A 19,950-nucleotide genomic window follows, 5' to 3' on the forward strand; every position below is an offset into this window, starting at 1 on the left:
AGTTCAAAATGGCAATAAATACAAGTCTATCAATGATTTCTGTAAATGTCAATGGACTAAATGCTCCAATCAAAAGCCAGAGTGGTATATTGGAAAATAAAACAAGAACATGCAGTATGCTGTATACAAGATACACACTTTAGGGAGGAGAAGAGACATAGAGTGAGAATGAGAGGATTGAAAATGATATTCCATGCAAATGGAAAAAAAAAACAAAGTAGGAGTAGCAATACTGATTACAGACAAAATAACTTAAAAACTAAAGCCATAAATAATGATAAGCAGGGCACTATATAATGATTGAAGGCAAAATGCAAGATGAGGATAGTATACATGTTAACATACAAGAACAAAACATAGGAGAACCTAAATACATAAAGTGAATACTAACAAATATAAAGAGAGAAATCTATGGGAACACAATCATAGTAGGAGATTTTTAACACCCTATTCACATCACTTGACAGGTTTTCCTGACAGAAAGATAAAGGCAAAACAGCAACTAAATGATACAATAGAACAATTAGACTTGGTTGATATTTTCAGAATATTACATCCCCCAAAATTACAATATACATTCTTTCCAGTGCACATGGAACACTTTCTAGGATGGGTCATGCACTTGGGCACAAAAGAAGACTCAACAATTTTAGGAAGATAGTAATTATTTTAGGCATTTTTTTCTAAACACAATGCCATGAAACTAGAAATCAACTACAGCAAAACGTAGGAGAAAAAAATGACAGGATGATGATTAAATAACATGATACTAAGAAACCAATGGGTCAATGTTAAATTCAAAGAAGATATTAAAAAAATACTTTGAGACAAATGACAAAAATCACAACCACACAAAATCTATGGGATGCAGCAAAAGCAGTCCTAAGAAGAAAGTTCATAGCAATAAAGGCCTTCCTCAAAAACGATAAACAATCTGAAATAAGCAACCTAACCAACCAACTAAAAGAATTAGAAAAAGAAGAGCAAACAAAACCTAAAGTCAGCAGAAGGAAGAAAACAATAAAGATCAGGGAGGAAATAAATAAAATAGAGATTTAAAAAAACAATAGAAAAAGTCAATCAAATGAAGAGATGGTTTTTTGAAAGAGTAAATAAAACTGACAAGCCTCAGGCCTAGCTCACAAAGAAGAGAAAAGACAGAGCACAAATAATTAAAGTAAGATAGGAAAATGGAGAAATTACAACCAATACCACAGAAATTCAAAATATCATATGAGAATACTGTGAACAACTTTATGGAAAATAAATGAATAACCTTGAAGAAATGGACAAGTTTCTGGAAATATACAGTCCACAAAGACTGAATCAAGAAGAAATTGACCACTAGAACAAACTGATCACTAGAAATGAAATTGAATAAGTATTAAAAAATGAACAGAGTATTTACATAATCTCAGAATATTTACATAATCTCAAATTAATAGATGCTAAAAACAGTGGGTGAAATCTTGATGAAGAACAGAATATTTACATAATCTCAAGTTACTGGTTAGTCACAAAGGAAAAAAGAACTTTATAGGGAAGAAACCTAATAGACACCACCTAGTGAATTGATGAACTTAGCCATCACCCATAAATGGAAAAATTGATATCTTGTGCCATCTAAAATAACACCTTGGGAAGAACATAGCATCACTGATGCCTGTTGTGCTCCTGCTAAGAATACATGACATGGAACTAGTCATGAGGCAATATCAGAAAAATATAAAATGGACACTATAAAATTAATGATATATGTTCTTCAAAAATCATAAGATCATGAAAGAAAAGAAATGCTGAAAATTGTTCCATACTAAAGGAGAATAAAAGTACAAATCAAATGAATGTTATTTTTCAATATCTGAGCACAGATATTAGATATTATAGATATAATATTAGACATTTAACTCCTATAAGAACAAAAAATCATGATAAAAATTTTAAAGGAAGATATGCAAATGTTTCATCTAATAGAAAATAATATGAGAGAACTTACTTTAAAAAAAAAGAAATGGAAAACATGAAGTTGAAAAGTATAACTGAAATTAAAAACTTGCTGGAGAAATGATAATGCCAAGAGAATGACAGAGAAGACACTTACTTGGAGAAAATCTTTTCAAAAAGCACATCTGATAAAGGACTGTTATCTTCAATATACACAAAACAATTAAAACTCAACAGTGAAACAAAAATACCTGATTAAATGTAGCCAAAAGTCATTAACAGACATCTCACCAAAGAAAATACACAGAGGGCAAATAAGCATATCAAAAAATGTTCCACATCATATGTCGTTAGGCAAATGGAAACAAACATATTAGAACACCCCAAATTCAGGACACAGACAACACCAAGCCCTGGTGAGGATGTGGATCTATAGCACTTCTTATTCACTGCTGATGGGAATGCAAGATGGTAGGGAATCTGTGGAAGACAGTTTGTCAATTTCTTAAAAGGCTAAACACTCATGCACAATATAATCCAGCACTTGCACTCCTTGGTATTTACCCGAAGGAGCTGAAAACTTATGTCCACACAAAAAACAATATATAGATGTTTAGAGCAGCTTTACCCATCATATCCAAATCTTGGAAGCAACCAAGATGCTCCTCATTAGGTAATGGATAAATAAACTGTGGTACAGCTGGACAATAGAATAATACTCTATCCTAAAAACAAATGAGCCATCAAGGTATGAAAAGACATGAAAGAAATTTGAATGCCTGTTTCTTTTTTTTTTTTTTTTGAATGCCTATTACTAAGTGAAAGAAGCCAATTGAAAAGGCTACATATTGTATGATTTCAACTATGTGACATCCTAGAAAAGGCAAAACCATATGAACAGTAAAAAGATTGGTGGTTGCCAGGGATTTTGGGTGGGAGAGCTGAATAGGCAAGCAATGAAGATTTTGAAGCTGGTGAAAATACTCCACTTGATACTATAATAATGGATGTATGTCATTACACATTTGTCCAAATCCACAGAATGCACACCAAGAGTGAAACTTAATAAAAACCATGAGCTTCAGGTGATAAAGATGTGTCATTATTGGTTCATCAACAGTAACAGATAGAGACGTCCCCCACCAAAGTGGCCTAATAGGGAAGGCTGTGCAAGTATGGGGACAGGGCATATGGGCAATCTCTGTACCTTCCTCTCAGTTTTGATGTGAACATAAAACTGCTCTTGGAAAACATCTATTTAAAGTTTTACTAGTCATAACCACAGAGAATCTATGCTTTGCAGGAAAAGCAGTCCTAGGAGGGAAGCTCATAATAATACAGGACTTCCTCAAAAAAGAAGAACAATCTCAAATAAAAATTCTAACCTACTAGCTAAAACCAAGAGCAAACAAAAGCAAGTCAGCAGAAGAAAGAAAATAAGAAAGATCATGGAGGAAATAAATAAAGATTAAAAAACAATGGAAAAAATCAATCAAACCAACAGCTGGTTTTCTGAGAGAGTAAACAAAATTGACAGATCTCTGGCCAAGCTCATGAAGAAGAGAAAAGGGAGAGCAGAAATAAACAAAATAAGAAAGGAAAATGGAGAAATTACAAACAATACCACAAAAAACACAATGTAATATGAGAATACTATGAACAACTATAAGGACACAAAATGGATAACCTAGAAGAAATGGTCAAGTTTCTGGAAACATAGAGTCCACCAAGACTGAATGAAGAAAACTTGAGCACTTGAACAAACCAATCAGGAGAAATCAAATTGAATTAGAAATAAAGGCTTACCTAGAAACAAAAGTCCAGGACCAGAAGGCTTCACTGAGGAATTCGACCAAACATACAAAGAACTCATAACAGTCCTTCTCGAACACTTCCAGTAGACTGAAAAAGAGAGAGTACCCCCAAACTCATTCTATGAAGCCACCATTAGCCTGATACCAAAAACAAAGTTACTACCAAAAAACAACATTACATACTAATACCACTGGTGATCATAGATGCAAAACTCCTCACCAAAATATTAGCAGAGTCCAACAGCACATAAAAGAGATCATACACCATGATCAATTTGGATTCATCCCAGGAACACAAGGATGCTGCACCATACAAGAATCAATCAATGTAATGCATCACAACAAGAGAAAACGCACACACACACACACACACACACAATCATCTCAATAGATGCAGAAAAATCATTTGATAAAATTCAACACTAATTTATGATAAAACACATTACCAAAGTGGTTATGGAGGGAACATTGCTCAACATAATAAAAGCTTTTTATTTTAACTTTTAAAAATTGAGTTATAGTCATTTTACAATGTTGTGTCACATTCCAGTGTAGAGCACAATTTTTTAGTTATACATGAACATACATGTATTCATTGTCACATTGTTTTTTGCTGTGAGCTTCCACAAGATCTTGTATATATTTCCCTGTGCTATACAGTATAATCTTCATAAAGGACAAGGTTGTCACTCTCACCACTTGTATTCAATATAGTCTTTGAAGCCCTAGCCACAGCAATCAGGTAAGAAAAAAGAAATAAAAAGGATCCAAATAGGAAAAGGAAGAGGTAAAATTGTGACTATATGCAGATGACATGATACTGAATACAGAAAAATTTGAAAGTTTCACACAAAACTAAAACTAATAAAAGAATTTGGCAAGTTAGCAGATACAAGGTTAATGGACAAGAACTGGTTGCATTTCTTTATACTAATAATGAATCATCAGGAAAAGAATGTAAAGAAACACTCCCTTTTAAAATAGCACCCAAAGTAATAAAATATCTAATAATAAATTTAATCAAGGAGGTGAAATTTTTATAAATGAAGAACAATGAAACTGATTAAGGAGATTAAAGTAAACCTGAAAAAATGGAAAGATATCCCATGCACCTGCCCAAGGCAATTTACAGATTTAATGCAACGTTTATTAAATTACCTAGGACATACTGCAGAGAAATAGAACAAATCATATTAAATTTTATATGGAAACACAAAAGACACAAAATTGCCAAGGCATTGCTGAAGAAAAAGAATAAGGCTGGGGAAATAACCCTCTCAGATTTCAGAAAATACTACAAGCTACAGTAATCAAAACAGCATAGTATTAGTACAAAAACAGAAATATGGATCAATGGAACAGGATAGAAAGCCCAGAAGTAAACCCAGAAAATTTTGGTCAATTAATCTTCAACAAAAGTGGCAAGAACATACAATGGAATAAACAGAGTCTCTTCAGCAAATAGTGTTGGAGAAACTGGAGAGCATCATGTAAATCAATGAAGTTAGAATACTCCATTACACCATACACAAAAATAAATGTAAAATGGATTAAAGACTAAAACATAAGACAAGACACAATAAACTTCCTAGAAGAAATCATAGGCAAAACATTATCTCACATACATCTCAACAATGTTCTACTAGGGCAGTCTACATAAACAATAGGAATAAAATCAAAACTAAGCAAGTGGGATATAATTAACTTACAAGCTTTTGTACAGCAAAGGAAACCATAAACAAAACAAATCGGTAACTTATGGAATGGGAGAAAATATTTGCAAAAGATGAAACTGACAATGGCTTGGTCTCCAGAATATATAAACAGCTCATATGACTTAATAAGAAAAACAAACAACCCAATCCCAAAATGAGCAGAAGACCTAAACAAGAATTCTCCAATGAACACATATAAATACCCTATAGGCTCATGAAAAAAATGCTTAATATCACTAATTATCAGAGAAATGTAAATCAAAACTACAATGAGATATTATCTCACACTAGTCAGAATGGCCATCATTCAAAAGTCCACAAATGAAAAATGCTGGAGGGGGTGTGGAGAAAAGAGCACCCTAATACACTGTTGGTGTCAATGCAGTTTGGTGCAGCCATTGTGGAAAACAGAATGGAGATTCCTAAAAAGACTAAAAATACAAATAACTTATGATGCAGCAATCCCACTCCTGGGCAATTATCCAAAGGGAATGTTAAATCAAAAATCCGTCTACACATCCTACAGCCAGCATAGTACTCAATGGTGAAAAACTCAAAATCTTCCCACTAAAACCTGGAATAAGACACGGTTAACCACTATCAACAGTCCTATTCAACATAGTCTTGAAAGTCCTAGCCACAGCAATCAGGCAAGAGAGAAATAAAAGGGATCCAAACTGGAAAAGAAGAGGTAAAATTGTCACTATATGCAGATGACATGATGTTAAATATAGAAAACCCAAAAACTACTAGAAATAATCACAGAATTCAGCAAGGTAGCAGGTTACAAGATTAGCATTCAAAAATAAATTTCATTTCTTTACACTAATGATGAATCAACAGAAAAAGAATGTAAAGATTCAATCCCCTTTAAAATAGCTCCCAAAGTAATAAAATACCTAGGACTAAATCTAACCAAGGAAATGAAAGACTTCTACACAGAAAACTATAAAACACTGATGAAGGAAATTAAATAAGACTTTAAAAAAGTGGAAAGATATCCCATGCTCCTGGATTGGAAGAATCAATATTGTTGAAATGGTCATATACCCAAGGCAATCTACAGATTTAAGGTGATCCCTATCAATTTACCCAGGACATATTTCACAGAAGTAGAACAAATCATAATAAAATTTACATAATCTTGTTTAATAAAAGTTATTTTTGACAAACCTACAGTCAGCACAATACTCAATGGTGAAAAACTGAAAACCTTCCCACAAATATCTGGATTGCACTTGGACCAAGAAAAAAATTATTAAGTAGGACATGATTAGAACAGCTGGTGCAATTTGAATATGAACTGTGGCATACATAATAATACTGAATCAGTATTAAGTATCCTGATTTTGATAAATATATTGTGATTGCATAAGAGAAAATCTTAAAAAAATAGTCACTGAATTTGAGACATGATTTCTATAAATTATACTCAGATCATTCAGAAATAGATATGCCCAGGAGTGGATCATGCAATAAGTCTATTTTTAGTTTTTTGAGACACCTCCATACTGTTTTCCATAATGGCTGCACCAAGCATATGATCTAGTAATCCCACTCCTGGGCACATATCCAGAGGGAACTCTAAATTGAAAAGATACATGCACCCCAATGTCCATAGCAGCACAATATACAATAGTCAAGACATGGAAACAACTTAAATGTCCATTGACATATGACACTATAAAGAAGCGGTGTTATATTTATACAATGGAATACTATTCAGCCATAAAAAAGAATAAAATCATAACATGGATGGATCTAGAGATCATCATTATAAGTGAAGTAAGCCAGAAAGAGAAAGAAAATATATGGTATCACTTATATGTGAAATCTAAAAAATGAAAGAAAAGGAAGAAAGTACTGAACTCATCTACAAAGTAGAAACAGACTTGCAAGCATAGTAAATATTCTTATGGTTACTGGGGGAAAGCGAGTAGGAAGGGATAAATTTGGGAGTTTGTGATTTGCAAATTTGGGCCACAATATATAAAAACTGGATTAAAAAAACAAATTTCTTCTGTATAGCACAGGGATCTTTATCTCCTTCTGCTTCTTTTCCAATTTGGATCTCTTTTATTTCTTTTTCATGCCTGAGTGCAGTGGCTAGGACTTCCAAGATTATGTTGAACAGAAATGGTGAGAGTGGACAACCTTGCCTTTTCCAAGATTTTAGTAGGAAGGTTTTCAGCATTTCACCATTGAATTTTATGCTGGCTATAGATTTGTCATAAACAGCTTTTATTATGTTGAGATATGTTCCCTATAAGCCCACTTTGGTGAGAATTTTTATCATAAATTGGCATTGAATTTTATCAAATGCTTTTTCTGTATCTTTTAAATTCAAAGAAGAAATTATATGGAACCACAAAAGACCTAGAATTGCCAAAGCATTACTGAAGGAAAAGAAAAGAGGCTGGAGCAATAACTCTCCCAGACTTCAGACAATACTACAGAGCTACACTAATCAAGATAGCATGGTATTGGTACAAAAACAGATACATGGAGCATTGGAACAGAATAGAGAGCCCTGAAATGAACCCACAAACTTTTGGTCTACTAATCTTCAACAAACGAGGCAAGAATATTCAATGGAATCAAGAGAGTCTCTTCAGCAAATGGTATTGGTAAAACTGGACAGCAGCACGTAAAGCAATAAAGCTAGAACACTCCCTTACACAATACACAAAAATAAACTCAAAATGAATCAAAGACTTAAACATAACACATGATACAACAAACCTCCTAGAGGAAAATATAGGCAAAACACTATCTGACATACATCTCAAAAATATTCTCCTAGAACAGTCAACCCAAGCAATAGAAATAAATGAAAGAATAAACAAATGGGACCTAATAAAATTTACAAGCTTCTGCACAGCAAAACAAACCATAAGTAAAACAAAACGACAAGCTAGGGAATGGGAAATAATTTTTTTGCAAATGAAATTGACAAATGCTTGATCTCCAGAATATATAAGCAGCTCACACAATTTAATAAGAATAAAAGCAAACAACCCAAACCAAAATGGGCAGAAGACCCAAATAAGCAATTCTCCAAGGAAGACATGCAAATGATCAATAGGCACATGAAAAAATGCTCAATATCACTAATTATCAGAGAAATGCAAATCAAAAGTAAAATGAGGTATCACCTCAAACAAGTCAGAATGGCCATCACTCAAAAGTCCAAAAATGACAAATGCTGGAGAGGCTGTGGAGAAAAGGGAACCCTCATACACTGCTGGAGAGAATGCAGTTTGGTGCAGCCACTGTGGAAAACAGCATGCAGATTCCTAAAAAGATTAGGAATAGACCTAACATATGACCCAGGATACCACACCTGGGCATATATACAGAAGGAACCCTACTTCAAAATGACACTTGCACCCCAATGTTCATAGCAAAACTATTTACAATAGCCAAGACATGGAAAGAGCGTAAACATCCATCAACAGATGACTGGATAAAGGAGATATGGTATATTTATAAAATGGAATACTATTCAGACATAAAGTCTGACAACATAATGCCATGTATATAAACAGAGACAGAATCAAAGACATAGAATACAAACTTCTGGTCAAAGGGAATGAGGGTGGGAAAGGACTGGGATAGCAAAATGCAGAAAATATATCCAAGACTGTACTGTGTATCACAGGGAAATGTATACAAGATTTTGTGCTGGCTGAAAATGAAGATAAGATACAATGAACGTATATATGCTCATGCATAAAAGAAAAACTGCTCTACACTGGAATATGAAACAAAATTGTAAAATGATTATGAATCAATAAAAAGTTAAAAAAAGAAATTTGATGGGTGACATAATAGAACGGCTAAAGAAAGGAATTGGCAGACTAGATAATGAAGAGGGACTTGAAGTGTTTGAGAAGACATGAGAACAGAAAAACGTCAGTAAAAAGATGACATAGAAAATCAAATGAAAACCAATGCAAACACTGCTGTTGAAACCTAGGAAAAGACAAAGGATGCAGGGCCAGGACATATAGGATTCCCAGATGAAAAAGCAAGATAATAAAAGAAAAAAGAAAAAAGGAAAAAAGCTCTGAAAATCTATTTCAAAAAAATCAGACTGAAAGATGCTGAAAGCCAAGCAACAATCATCTATAAGAAACCAGGAAGCACGGAGCATCCAAAGAAGGCGGAATCCCAATAGACTTACAAGCAGCTGTATTATCATTCAAATCATCAAAGTTCATGATCAAGCGAGTGATTTTGAATGCACTTAGAGTAAAGCTACTTAGTCACAACAGAACCTCCAGAGGGGTTTCAGCTGATATCTCGACATATTCATTGCAGGAAAGGAAGCAGGGACAAGACACAGACCAAATTCTGAATGAGAAAAAGCTGCAGTCTAGTGTAGCCTATGCCACAAGACTGCACTTTACAATACTGGACAATGTAGAGAATTTCACAGACTGGTCAATCGTAAAAGAAATCAGCAGTTTTAAGTTTATCCTAAAAGAAAGATTGTGAATTCTCCCTTGAATACAAAACAAGGAAGATTATCTGGAAATAAGAAAATCATCACTGGAAATGCAAGAAGTGCAATGACTTGCAAAGAATAAACAAGAAGGCAAAGAGGACGTCAAAATCCTAAAGATGGGAGAGGGAAGCAGGAAAAGATAGGTGATTTTCAGCACTTCACTATGTGAATCAGCTTTTATGTCTCTCTTAAACAAACGGAGGGATACATGGCATAATGTGTTTGAAAAACAAACAAAAAACAAACAAACAAACAAACAAACAAACACCAAAAGTGTACGGTTGACTGACATATATCCGAAGGAACCAAGAAAATTCAAAACAAAATACTCAAAGTGATGTCAAGGATCATTCAGCATGCTTTGACAGAGTTTCGCTGCATGCATCTACACAACACACTTGTATTTAGAATACAGATGCGTGCACTAATATTTATAAATATTGATTCATAAGAGCATATCGTGACCTAACCCAGATGACTATTTTCAATAAAATGAATCCATAGTCCGTGATATAGACTTACAAGCCTTCCATCAGGATGAATGAATGGCATATTCAAACCTAAGAACAGATTAAATGGCATATGCCTATAACAAAGACAAGTAGCTCTGCAAAACCGTACTAAGAGTAAAAGAGACAGACAGAAAAGTGTATACTGGGATTGGATTCGTTTCTAGGAAATGCAGCCCCCATGAAGCAAATGGATCCATAGTCTGAGAGCGTGGGTGATTCAGCAGAAAAGCAACAGAAGGATATGCATTCTGGCTGAATAGATATGATGCAAACATAAGATTCCTGTAGTGTGTCTTTTGGTACTGTTAACTGTTAGAATGTTTAAAGATATGTGAATATATAAACTTAACATGGACATATTTCCTCCGTTTGTACTACTTATACAGAAAGGAACATAAGGAAAGAGGAATGGAAAATAAGATCCATGGGACACTAATGGAGAGAAACACACTTAACTTAGGAAAGTCTCATCTGATACAGCCCCTCCCCCAACACTGACAAGAAGTTGCAACCATTGGGGATGGCAGTTACTGGTTGAATTCCAGGTGGAAACTTGTTGTTTACCGCGTGGCTTGTTGTGGCTGGTGGATCCAAAATAAGTAGGTGAACCATGTGGGTAGATCAGTGTCATGGAGGGGTGCAGCCCTCTGAAGCTTGGGTTATGTGTCCTGATAGGGAAGCTGTGTAAGTTCGAGATAGTGCTGCTGCCCAAAGGCCTGAGTTCATGGGTCAGTTTCCAGAACCTGAAAGGTCAGACAGTGAGAGTTCTGCCTGTATTCAGCTTACTGGTGAGACTCCGAGTTACTTTGAGACATGCCCAGTCCTGTTGAAGTCAACTTTATGGGAGACACGAAGGGAAGTTGGCAGAAAAGCTGGATGCACGGATTGAGGGGAGATGCGAACACTTTGATGATTGTTGTTCTGCTACACTGGAGATTAGTGGTATGGAGAATTCTGTACAGAATGCTAGGCTCGAAAGTCATTCATGAGACATATTGAGACTCACTGATACTGGCAGAAAACTGTGGAGGGTCAACGTGCACTTGAGGAAAGTTCTCAATTCACTGCTCCAAGAATGGGTCCAAGATTCTGGACCTCTAAAACAGAAGAGATGGCAGAGATCAAAAAAGCGCTCATGTTCTTGGAACAGGTGGTGAGAATCCACACGTCCCAAGGGGCAATAACAAACCAATAAGACCACCATGCACAAAGCCCTGGTAAGCCTTCTCCCAGCGTTGGGCCTAGATATCAAGCACATTCTCTTCCCTCCCCACAACTCAGGCATCCATTTTAAAGCATCAGCACCTGAGCTGCAATGAAGACATTAGGAGCAGAGCAAGCCCCTCCTAGGATCAGTGTTCAAACACCTTCACATTCTGTGCACAGCAGTGAAATCCTCCATGGTCAACTACTCTCGACTAAAACAGATTGGAAATGAATTCTTAGGTCACACAATGAAATGATGACCTTCCACTAGATTCAGCAAATGCTGGGTGTTTGTCTACTTTGGGGTGAAGGGAGTGTGGTAAGTGAGGGGAATATTTGACTGAATTTGAATATTTAGTAGGCCTCAGTTTTCCAAGACAGTATAGGTAACAATTATAAGTCAGTTATTGAAATGAACTGTAAAAGTCACCATAGACATGTAGGGACACATATTGTGTGGATTTTCCTTTCCCTTCAGTCAAGTCCCGGGTGCAGGATATCATGGGGTTGCAGTCTTGGATGGGTTAAATTGCTTTACCAAACATGATCAGATGATTAAGTATTCTCATGGTTGATAGAAGAGCACCTTGTTCTCCATAGACTGGCAAAGATGCAGCAGTGTTCTCATAGCTATGATGCCTCTGGGTACTATTGGAAGCAAGCCTACATGTCAATATGTTGTTTGTGTTTCCTTGTGTTTTCCTAGAGAGAAAAGTTGCCCCTTTAATCACCAACATTGGCAAGTATGTGTCATCGGGGGAAAGGGCAGCATATCAACAAGGGGAACCCAGGGTGGGGGTTATTTCATGGTTCCAATATTTATTTCATGTTTCCTGTTGTTGAAGGCATCAACAGTAAAGGTTTCACCTGTCCCCTTCAACACTTTGGACTGGTATTTTACATTTTTCTGTCTATTTTCCTCTTAGAGCTGACAAACTGGTAACTGAATATGACTAGACTGGATTCGGGTTAGTTTTAGTATGTTTTGAAAATTAACTTCATTTTCATACAAATCCCAAAATATGTAAATCTATTCCATTAACCATGTGAAAGACTGTAACTGAGGAATCAACACAATGTCAATACTGGTGTTTTCAGAAAAACCCTCCCACCATGGCGGTAAGGATAATAGAGCTAAAGAAGAATCACTTTTCTGTGAGTTATAATGAAAAATGTTGATTTGTCTATGTCCATTTGGCAGAGTTCCAGTGCAAATTTCGCACACTTGCTGCCATATACAGAGCAATATAATTATCGACTCACCCAGCCCTTTGCTAAGGAACATGGCTAAGAGTGGTCTCTTACTTTTAAAGACAGAAAGAGGCCTCACAAAACCTGGAAGGAGCAGGAAGAAATGTTGAGATTGGAAATTAGTGCAGGACCTGACCTCTGGTGAGGTAGAAGCTAAGGTGAATCTCTGCTTTACTGGATCGCAAACACTCAAGCGGACAGGACACTAGAGTTTGAAAGCGCTGCACTGAGTGTTAGCAGAGGGCACAGCAGATGCTTGGCTGACAGAACTCAAAGAAATCGTACAAAATAACCCCTGAGTTGATTCCCAGACCAAGATACGAGCTGCCAAATTTGAGCTAGCAGGAGCTGCGCAAGATTAGGGACAGGGCTAAGGATGATGGCACACACTGAATCTCAGTGATCTGGAGGGTGTATTGGATTGTGGTTGGTCCTATCAAGAAAGCAAACCGGCCTGGGATCCCAATGAGAAAGCAACCAAACTGGCGGGCGAGTTTGACTTTACTGAAATATCCCATGGCCACATCCACAGCATCTGTAGTCCAAGGAACCAATTTGGAATTTTGCAAATTGAACAAGTGTGGGGCTCAATGAGAGATATCATTCATCTGGTTTCAATGATCTACGGGTCCTTGAGGTTGAAATTGGTGTCCAGTACCATAGGATCTTCCATATTCATAGCTAGGACTGGGATTAGGATTTGGTAAGAGGCAGTGGATGCAGGTCAGCTCTGTAGTAGTCTTCATGGTCCCATGCCACCAGAATGAGAGGACAAAGATGAGTGGTTCCTGTCCGCTGCTTGAGAAGATGAAGCGTTTAATTCAGCATTATCTCCCAAAGGCAGATGCTACATTTGGGATGGCACTGACATGTTACGGCAACGAGGACATCAAGGTGGGGCTGTGGGATCATTGCAGCAGTCCCTGATGCATGACATCCTTAGATATGTTTCCACTGGTGTTTCTGTAGACAAAGAAGCTCTGGGAAGACCTTGTACTATTGGGACATACCACTGCAATAAAAAGGACAATTGCACTGTCACAATGGTGTTTTGGAAACACTCCAAATTGACATACAGCAGCCTGCCAAGCAGAAACCTTATAGAAGCTTCGTTTCCACAAGGGGGAGGGTCCATGCACGTTCAGAGCTGTGATATAATCGTAATAAAAATTAAGTTCTACTAAACGACAAGAGTAGGTTTTGTACATGACAACCACTGCAACACCAGCAATTAGAGATATACCACACTACACACACAGAAAAACAACATTGCATCACTGTCTAGGAAATATTGTCCTCACAGAAATATCATGGAATTGCATACACCCAAGAGACTAAAATTTTCACTTAAACAAGCCCAGCAAGTCTACATTATATACCTGAAAATACTTGACCAGTAGAGTTACAAAACTATAGTAAAAGAGACAGGAAGTACCATTTTCACTCCGAAAGGGATTGAAGGTTCCAGAAAATGGTTTAAAGAATTAGACTCTGAAACAATTCCAGAGCAAGCCTTGAAAAGTTTGGTGAGAGAAGCACTGAAGAACAGTATTGTCTTAGAATTTCAAAAGGCAGAATACAAGAAAAAGGGAAGAGAACATCTATATACAAGACAAATAAATCAGAAAACTCGATGGATGGGATAATAGCGCAGATAAAGTCAGTCCTAAGCGGACTAGATAATGCAGAGGGACTCGTGAGTGACTGCGAAGACAGGAGAACAGAAATACCCTGATCAGAAGATGACATAGAAAAGCAAATGAAAACCAATGCAAAAAATGCTGCTGAATCCTGGATAAGACAAAGCATGCAAAGCTAGGATTCATAGGATTCCTAGAAGGAAAAGCATGATATGTATATAAAAAAAAATCTGAAAATGTACTTGTAAAAATATCAGACTGAAACTTGCTGAAAGGCAAGAAACAATCATGTATAAGAAATGATGAGGCACAAAGCCTCCAAAGAAGGCGGAATCCCAAAAGACCTACAAGCAGCTGTTTTATCTTTCAAATCATCAAAGTTCATGATCCACCGAGTGATTTTAAATGCACCTAGGTAAAAGCAACTTAGTCACAACAGAACCTCCAGAGGGGTTTCAGCTGATATCTCGACAGATTCATTGCAGGACAGTTAACATTGACAAGACACAGACACATTTCTGAATGAGAAAAAGCTGCAGTCTAGTGCAGCCTATGCCACAAGACTGCCATTTACAATACTGGCCAATGTAGACAATTTCACTGACTGGCCAATCTTAAAAGAACTCAGAACTTCAAAATTTATCATAAAAGAAAGATTGTGAATTCTACCCTGAATAGAAAACTAGAAAGATGATCTGGAAATAAGAAAACCATCATTGGAAATGCAGGAGATACAATATAAGTTGCAAAGAAGAAAAGAGAAGTAGGCAAAGAGGACGTCAAAATCCTAAGGATGGGAGAAGGAAGCAGGAAAACATAGGTGATGTTCAGCAATTTTGTATCTTAATCACTATATATGACTATTTTCATCAAATGGAGTGATACATTGCATAATGTGTTTGCAAAACAAACAAACAACAAAAAAGCAAACAAACAATCACCAAAAGCGTACGGTTGAGTGACATATATCCGCAGAAACCAAGAAAATTCAAAAGAAAATACTAAAGGGGATGTCAAGGATCAATCAGCACGCTTTGACACAGTTTGGCTGAATGCATATAAACAACACCCTTGTATTAAGAAAACACATGCGTGCATAACTCTTAATAAATATTGATACATAAGAGCACATTGTGACCTAACCCAAACGACTATTTTGAATAAAATAGATCCATAGTCCGTGATATAGAAATACAAGCCTTCCATTAGGATGAATGAATGGCATATTGAATACTACGAGGAGAATAAATGGCATATTCCTATAATAAAGACAAATAGCTCTGCCAAATCTTAAAAGAGTAAAAAAGACAGACAGTAAATTGTATAATGGGACTGGATTCGTTTCTAGGAAATTCAGCCCCAATGAAACAAACGAATCCAAGTTCTGAGAGTGTGGGTTTTTCAGCAGAAAAGCAACAGAGAGATATGCATTCTCGGTGAATGTATATGACACAAATATAAGATTACTGTAGTGAGTCTTTGGGTACTGTTAACTGTTAGAAAGTTTATAGACATGTGAATCCATAAACTTAACATGGACGTACTTCCTCCGTTTCTACTTTATATAGAAAACTGCACATAAGAAAAGAGGAATGGAAAATAAGAAACATGGGGCACAAATGGAGAGAAACACACATACCTTAGGAAACTCTAGACTGATGCAGCCCCTCCCCGAACACTGACAAGATGCAGCAACCATTGGGGATGGCAGTTACCAGTTGAAATCCAGGTGGAATGCTGGTGTGTCCCGCGTGGCTTGTTGTGGCTGGTGGATCCAAGGTAACTGGGCAGAACACGGTGGGTGGATCAGTGTCATGGAGGGGCTGCCGCCCTCGCTGAAGCTTGGGATATGTCTCTTGTTCGGGAAGCTGTGTAAGAGAAGATACTGCTGCTGCCCAATGGCCTGAGATCACGGGTCAGTTTCCAGAACCTGAAAGGTCAGACAGTGGAAGTTCTGCCTGTCCTCAGCTTACTGGTGAGACTCCGAATTAGTTTGACACATGCCCAGTCCTGTAGAAGTCAACTTTAAGGGAGACACGAAGAGAAGTTGGCAGAAAAGCTGGATGCACGGATTGAGGGGAGATGTGAACACTTTGATGATTGCTGTTCTGCTACACTGGAGATTAGTGGTATGGAGAATTCTGTACAGAATACTAGGCTCGGAAGATATTCATGAGACATATTGAGCCTCACTGATACTGGCAGAAAACTGTGGAGGGGCAACGTGCACTTGAAAAGTTCTCAGTTCACTTCTCCAAGAACGGGTCCAAGATTCTGGACGTCTAAAATAGAAGAGATGGCAGAGATCATAAAAGCGCTCATGTTCTTGGAACAGGTCGTGAGAATCCACACGTCACAAGGGACAATTTCAAAACACTAAGACCACCATGCACCAAGCCCAGGTAAGCCTTCACCCAGGGTGGGGCCTAGCTATCAAGCACTTTCTCTTCCCTCCCCAACACAGGCATCCATTTTAAGGCATCAGCACGTGAGCTGCAATGAAGCCATTAGGAGCAGAGCAAGCCGCTCCTAGAATCAGAGTTCAAATACCTTCACATTCTGTGAACAACAGTGAACTCCTCCATGGTCAATTACTCTCGACTAAAACAGATTGCAATTGAATTCTTAGATCACACCGCGAAATGATGACCTTCCCCTAGATTCAGCAAATGCTGCGGTTCTGTCTACTTTGGGGTGAAGGGAGTGTGGTAAGTGAGGGGAATCTTTGATTGAACTTGAATATGTAGTAAGCCTCAGTTTTTCAAGAGAGTATAGGTAAATCTTATAAGTCAGTTATTGAAATGATCTTTAAAATCACCATAGACATGAATGGACACATGTTTTGTGGATTGTCTTTTCCCTTCAGTCAAGTTCCGGGTGCAGGATATCATGGGGTTGCAGTCTTGGATGGGTTAAATTGCTTTATCAAACGTGATCGGATGAGTATATATTCTCATGGTTGATAGAAGAGCACCTGGTTCTCCATAGTCTAGCAAAGCTGCAGCAGATTTCTCATAGATATAATGCTTCTAGGTGCTATTTGAACCAAGCCTACGTGTAAATATGTTGTTTGTGTTTCCTTGTGTTTAACTAGAGAGAAAAGTTGCCCCTTTACTAGCCAACTTTGACAAGTACGTGTCATTGGGAGGAAAGGGCAGCACATCAACAAGGGAAACCCAGGGTTGGGGTTATTTCATGGTTCCTATATTTAGCTCATTGTTCCTGTTGTTGAATGCATAAATAATAAAGCTTTCACCTGTCCCCTTCAACACTTGGGACTGCTATTTTACATTCTTTCTATTTTTATTTTGAGCTGACAAATTAGTACCAGAAAATGACAAATGTGCTTTGGGGCTAGATTCAGTATGTTTCGAAAGTTAACTTCATTTTGATACAAATCCCAAAATATGTAAATCAATTCCATTAACCATTTGAAAGACTGCCACTGAGGTATCAACGCAATGTCAATAATGGAGTTTTCAGACAAACCGTCCCACCATGTCTGTACAGAAAATTGAGCTAAACAAGAATCACATTTCTGTGAGTTATGTCTGTGAAATGTTGATTTATCGATGTCCATTTGGCAGAGTACTGGTGCAAATTTCGCTCACTCAATGACATGTGCTCAGAAAGATATATATGGACTCAACAAACCCTTGGCTTGGGACACTTGGTGAAGAGTGGTCTCTTACTTCCAAAGACAGGAAGAGGCCTCACAAAACCTGGAAGAAGCAGAAAGAAATGTAGAGAATGGAAATTAGTGCAGGACCTGACCTCTGGTGAAGGAGCAGCCAAGGTGAAACTCTCGTTTACTTGGACACACACTCTCAGGCAGTCAGGAAACAAGGGATTGAAAGCCCTGTACTGCGTGTTAGAAGAGGGCACAGCAGATGCTTGGGTGACAGAACTCAAAGAAATCAGCACAAAATATCCCCACAGTTGATTCCCAGACCAAGATACGAGTGGCCAAATTTGAGCTAGTGGAAGCTGGGCAAGATGAGGGATATGGTTGTTGATGATGGCACACACTGAATCTCAGTGATCTGGAGGGTGTATTGGATTGTGGTTGGTCCTATCAAGAGAGCAAACCGGCCTGGGTTCCAAATGAGAAACCAACCAATCTGGCGTGCGAGTGTGTGTTTATCGAAATGTCCCATGGCCACATCCAATGCATCTGGAGATTCAGGGACCAATTGGTTATTTTACCAATCGAGCACGTGTGGGGCTCAGTCAGAGCCATCATGCATCAGGTCTGAAATTTCCAGGAGGCCTTGAGGTTGAACTCAGTGTCCAAAGCCATAGGATTTGCCACTTTCATAGGCAGGATTGGGATTTGCTTTCTGGGGTGGAGGGTCTCCCCAAGTGTCTGGACTTGACTCTGGGTGAGTTGGTCAGTTGGACAGTGGCTCAGTGTGAGTCCATGTCCAGTGGAGGAGGTAGTGGGTTAGATCTAGAAGGACTCCTTCTGGGGCGGGAGGGCACACAATGGAGGCAGGAGGCCAAGTCCAGTTGACTGAGAACAGGTCATATCCTGCATAGTCCTGCAGGGCAAATGAAAGCGTCCAGTCTACAGAAGGTGGAAAGTTGGTCCATACAATGGTTCAGCTCAGATGTCACATCCTCAAAGGAGCCTTCCCTGCCTGCACAGTCTAAAGGGACAGCCTCCTCCAAGCATATCTCCCCAGCAGACACCTGCTCCATTTCCTGCATAGCATTCAGGACTCGGGCCTCTTCTCCGCACCCAGCCATGTTTCAGCTGCCTAGAGGGAAAGCCCTCACGGGAGCCATCAAGCCCTGCATGACCTTGGCCCCACCTCTCTGTCTCCCCTGCCACCACTGTCTCCAACTGGCCCTCTTCTCCTTCACTCCTGCACTCCTGAATTCCCCCAGCCCTGTGTGCTCTCCAGAGCACGTGTCCCTCCTAACATGTTGTGTGCTCACTGTGTCTCACCCACTGCATGCCTCCCACCCAGGTCAATATCCAGCACACAGAAAGGCTCAGTAAGTAGAGAATGAATGACTCTTACCATCACTGCTGGGAAGAACTTTGTCTGTGGCCTACAGTGATCACAGACCCGTCACATATTCGCTGAGGTCCTACTGTGTGCTGGGCGGGTTCCAGATACCGGGCACAGCAGGTAGTGAAGCAGGCATGTCTCCATTCTCATGCAGCAGACAGCCTGGTGGGGACACAGAGAAAATTAAGTAAAATATACACAATGTCCGGAGGTGATATGTTCCATGGAGAAAAATAAGGTCAGGGAGGACATTTGAGCAGATTCCTGGAGGTGTTTAAGAAGCAGAGGGAGAGAGTTCCTGGCTGAAAGTTCAGCCAGCGCAAAGGCCCTGAGGCCACAG

The 19,950-nt window shown here is 38.3% G+C and overlaps 1 long non-coding RNA gene across 1 annotated transcript in view; it reads left to right on the forward strand.

Annotated features, from left to right (window-relative positions):
* LOC135319966 (uncharacterized) overlaps positions 1–17,881 on the forward strand; it is a 28,461-nt gene extending 10,580 nt beyond the window's left edge. Inside the window, exon 2 of the long non-coding RNA XR_010379069.1 lies at positions 16,161–17,881. This is a non-coding gene — a long non-coding RNA (uncharacterized LOC135319966). The remainder of the gene's footprint in view (positions 1–16,160) is intronic.
* Positions 17,882–19,950: the final 2,069 nt, after the last annotated feature.

This window comes from Camelus dromedarius, chromosome 35 (genome assembly GCF_036321535.1).
Source record: "Camelus dromedarius isolate mCamDro1 chromosome 35, mCamDro1.pat, whole genome shotgun sequence".
Taxonomy (NCBI): domain Eukaryota; kingdom Metazoa; phylum Chordata; class Mammalia; order Artiodactyla; family Camelidae; genus Camelus; species Camelus dromedarius.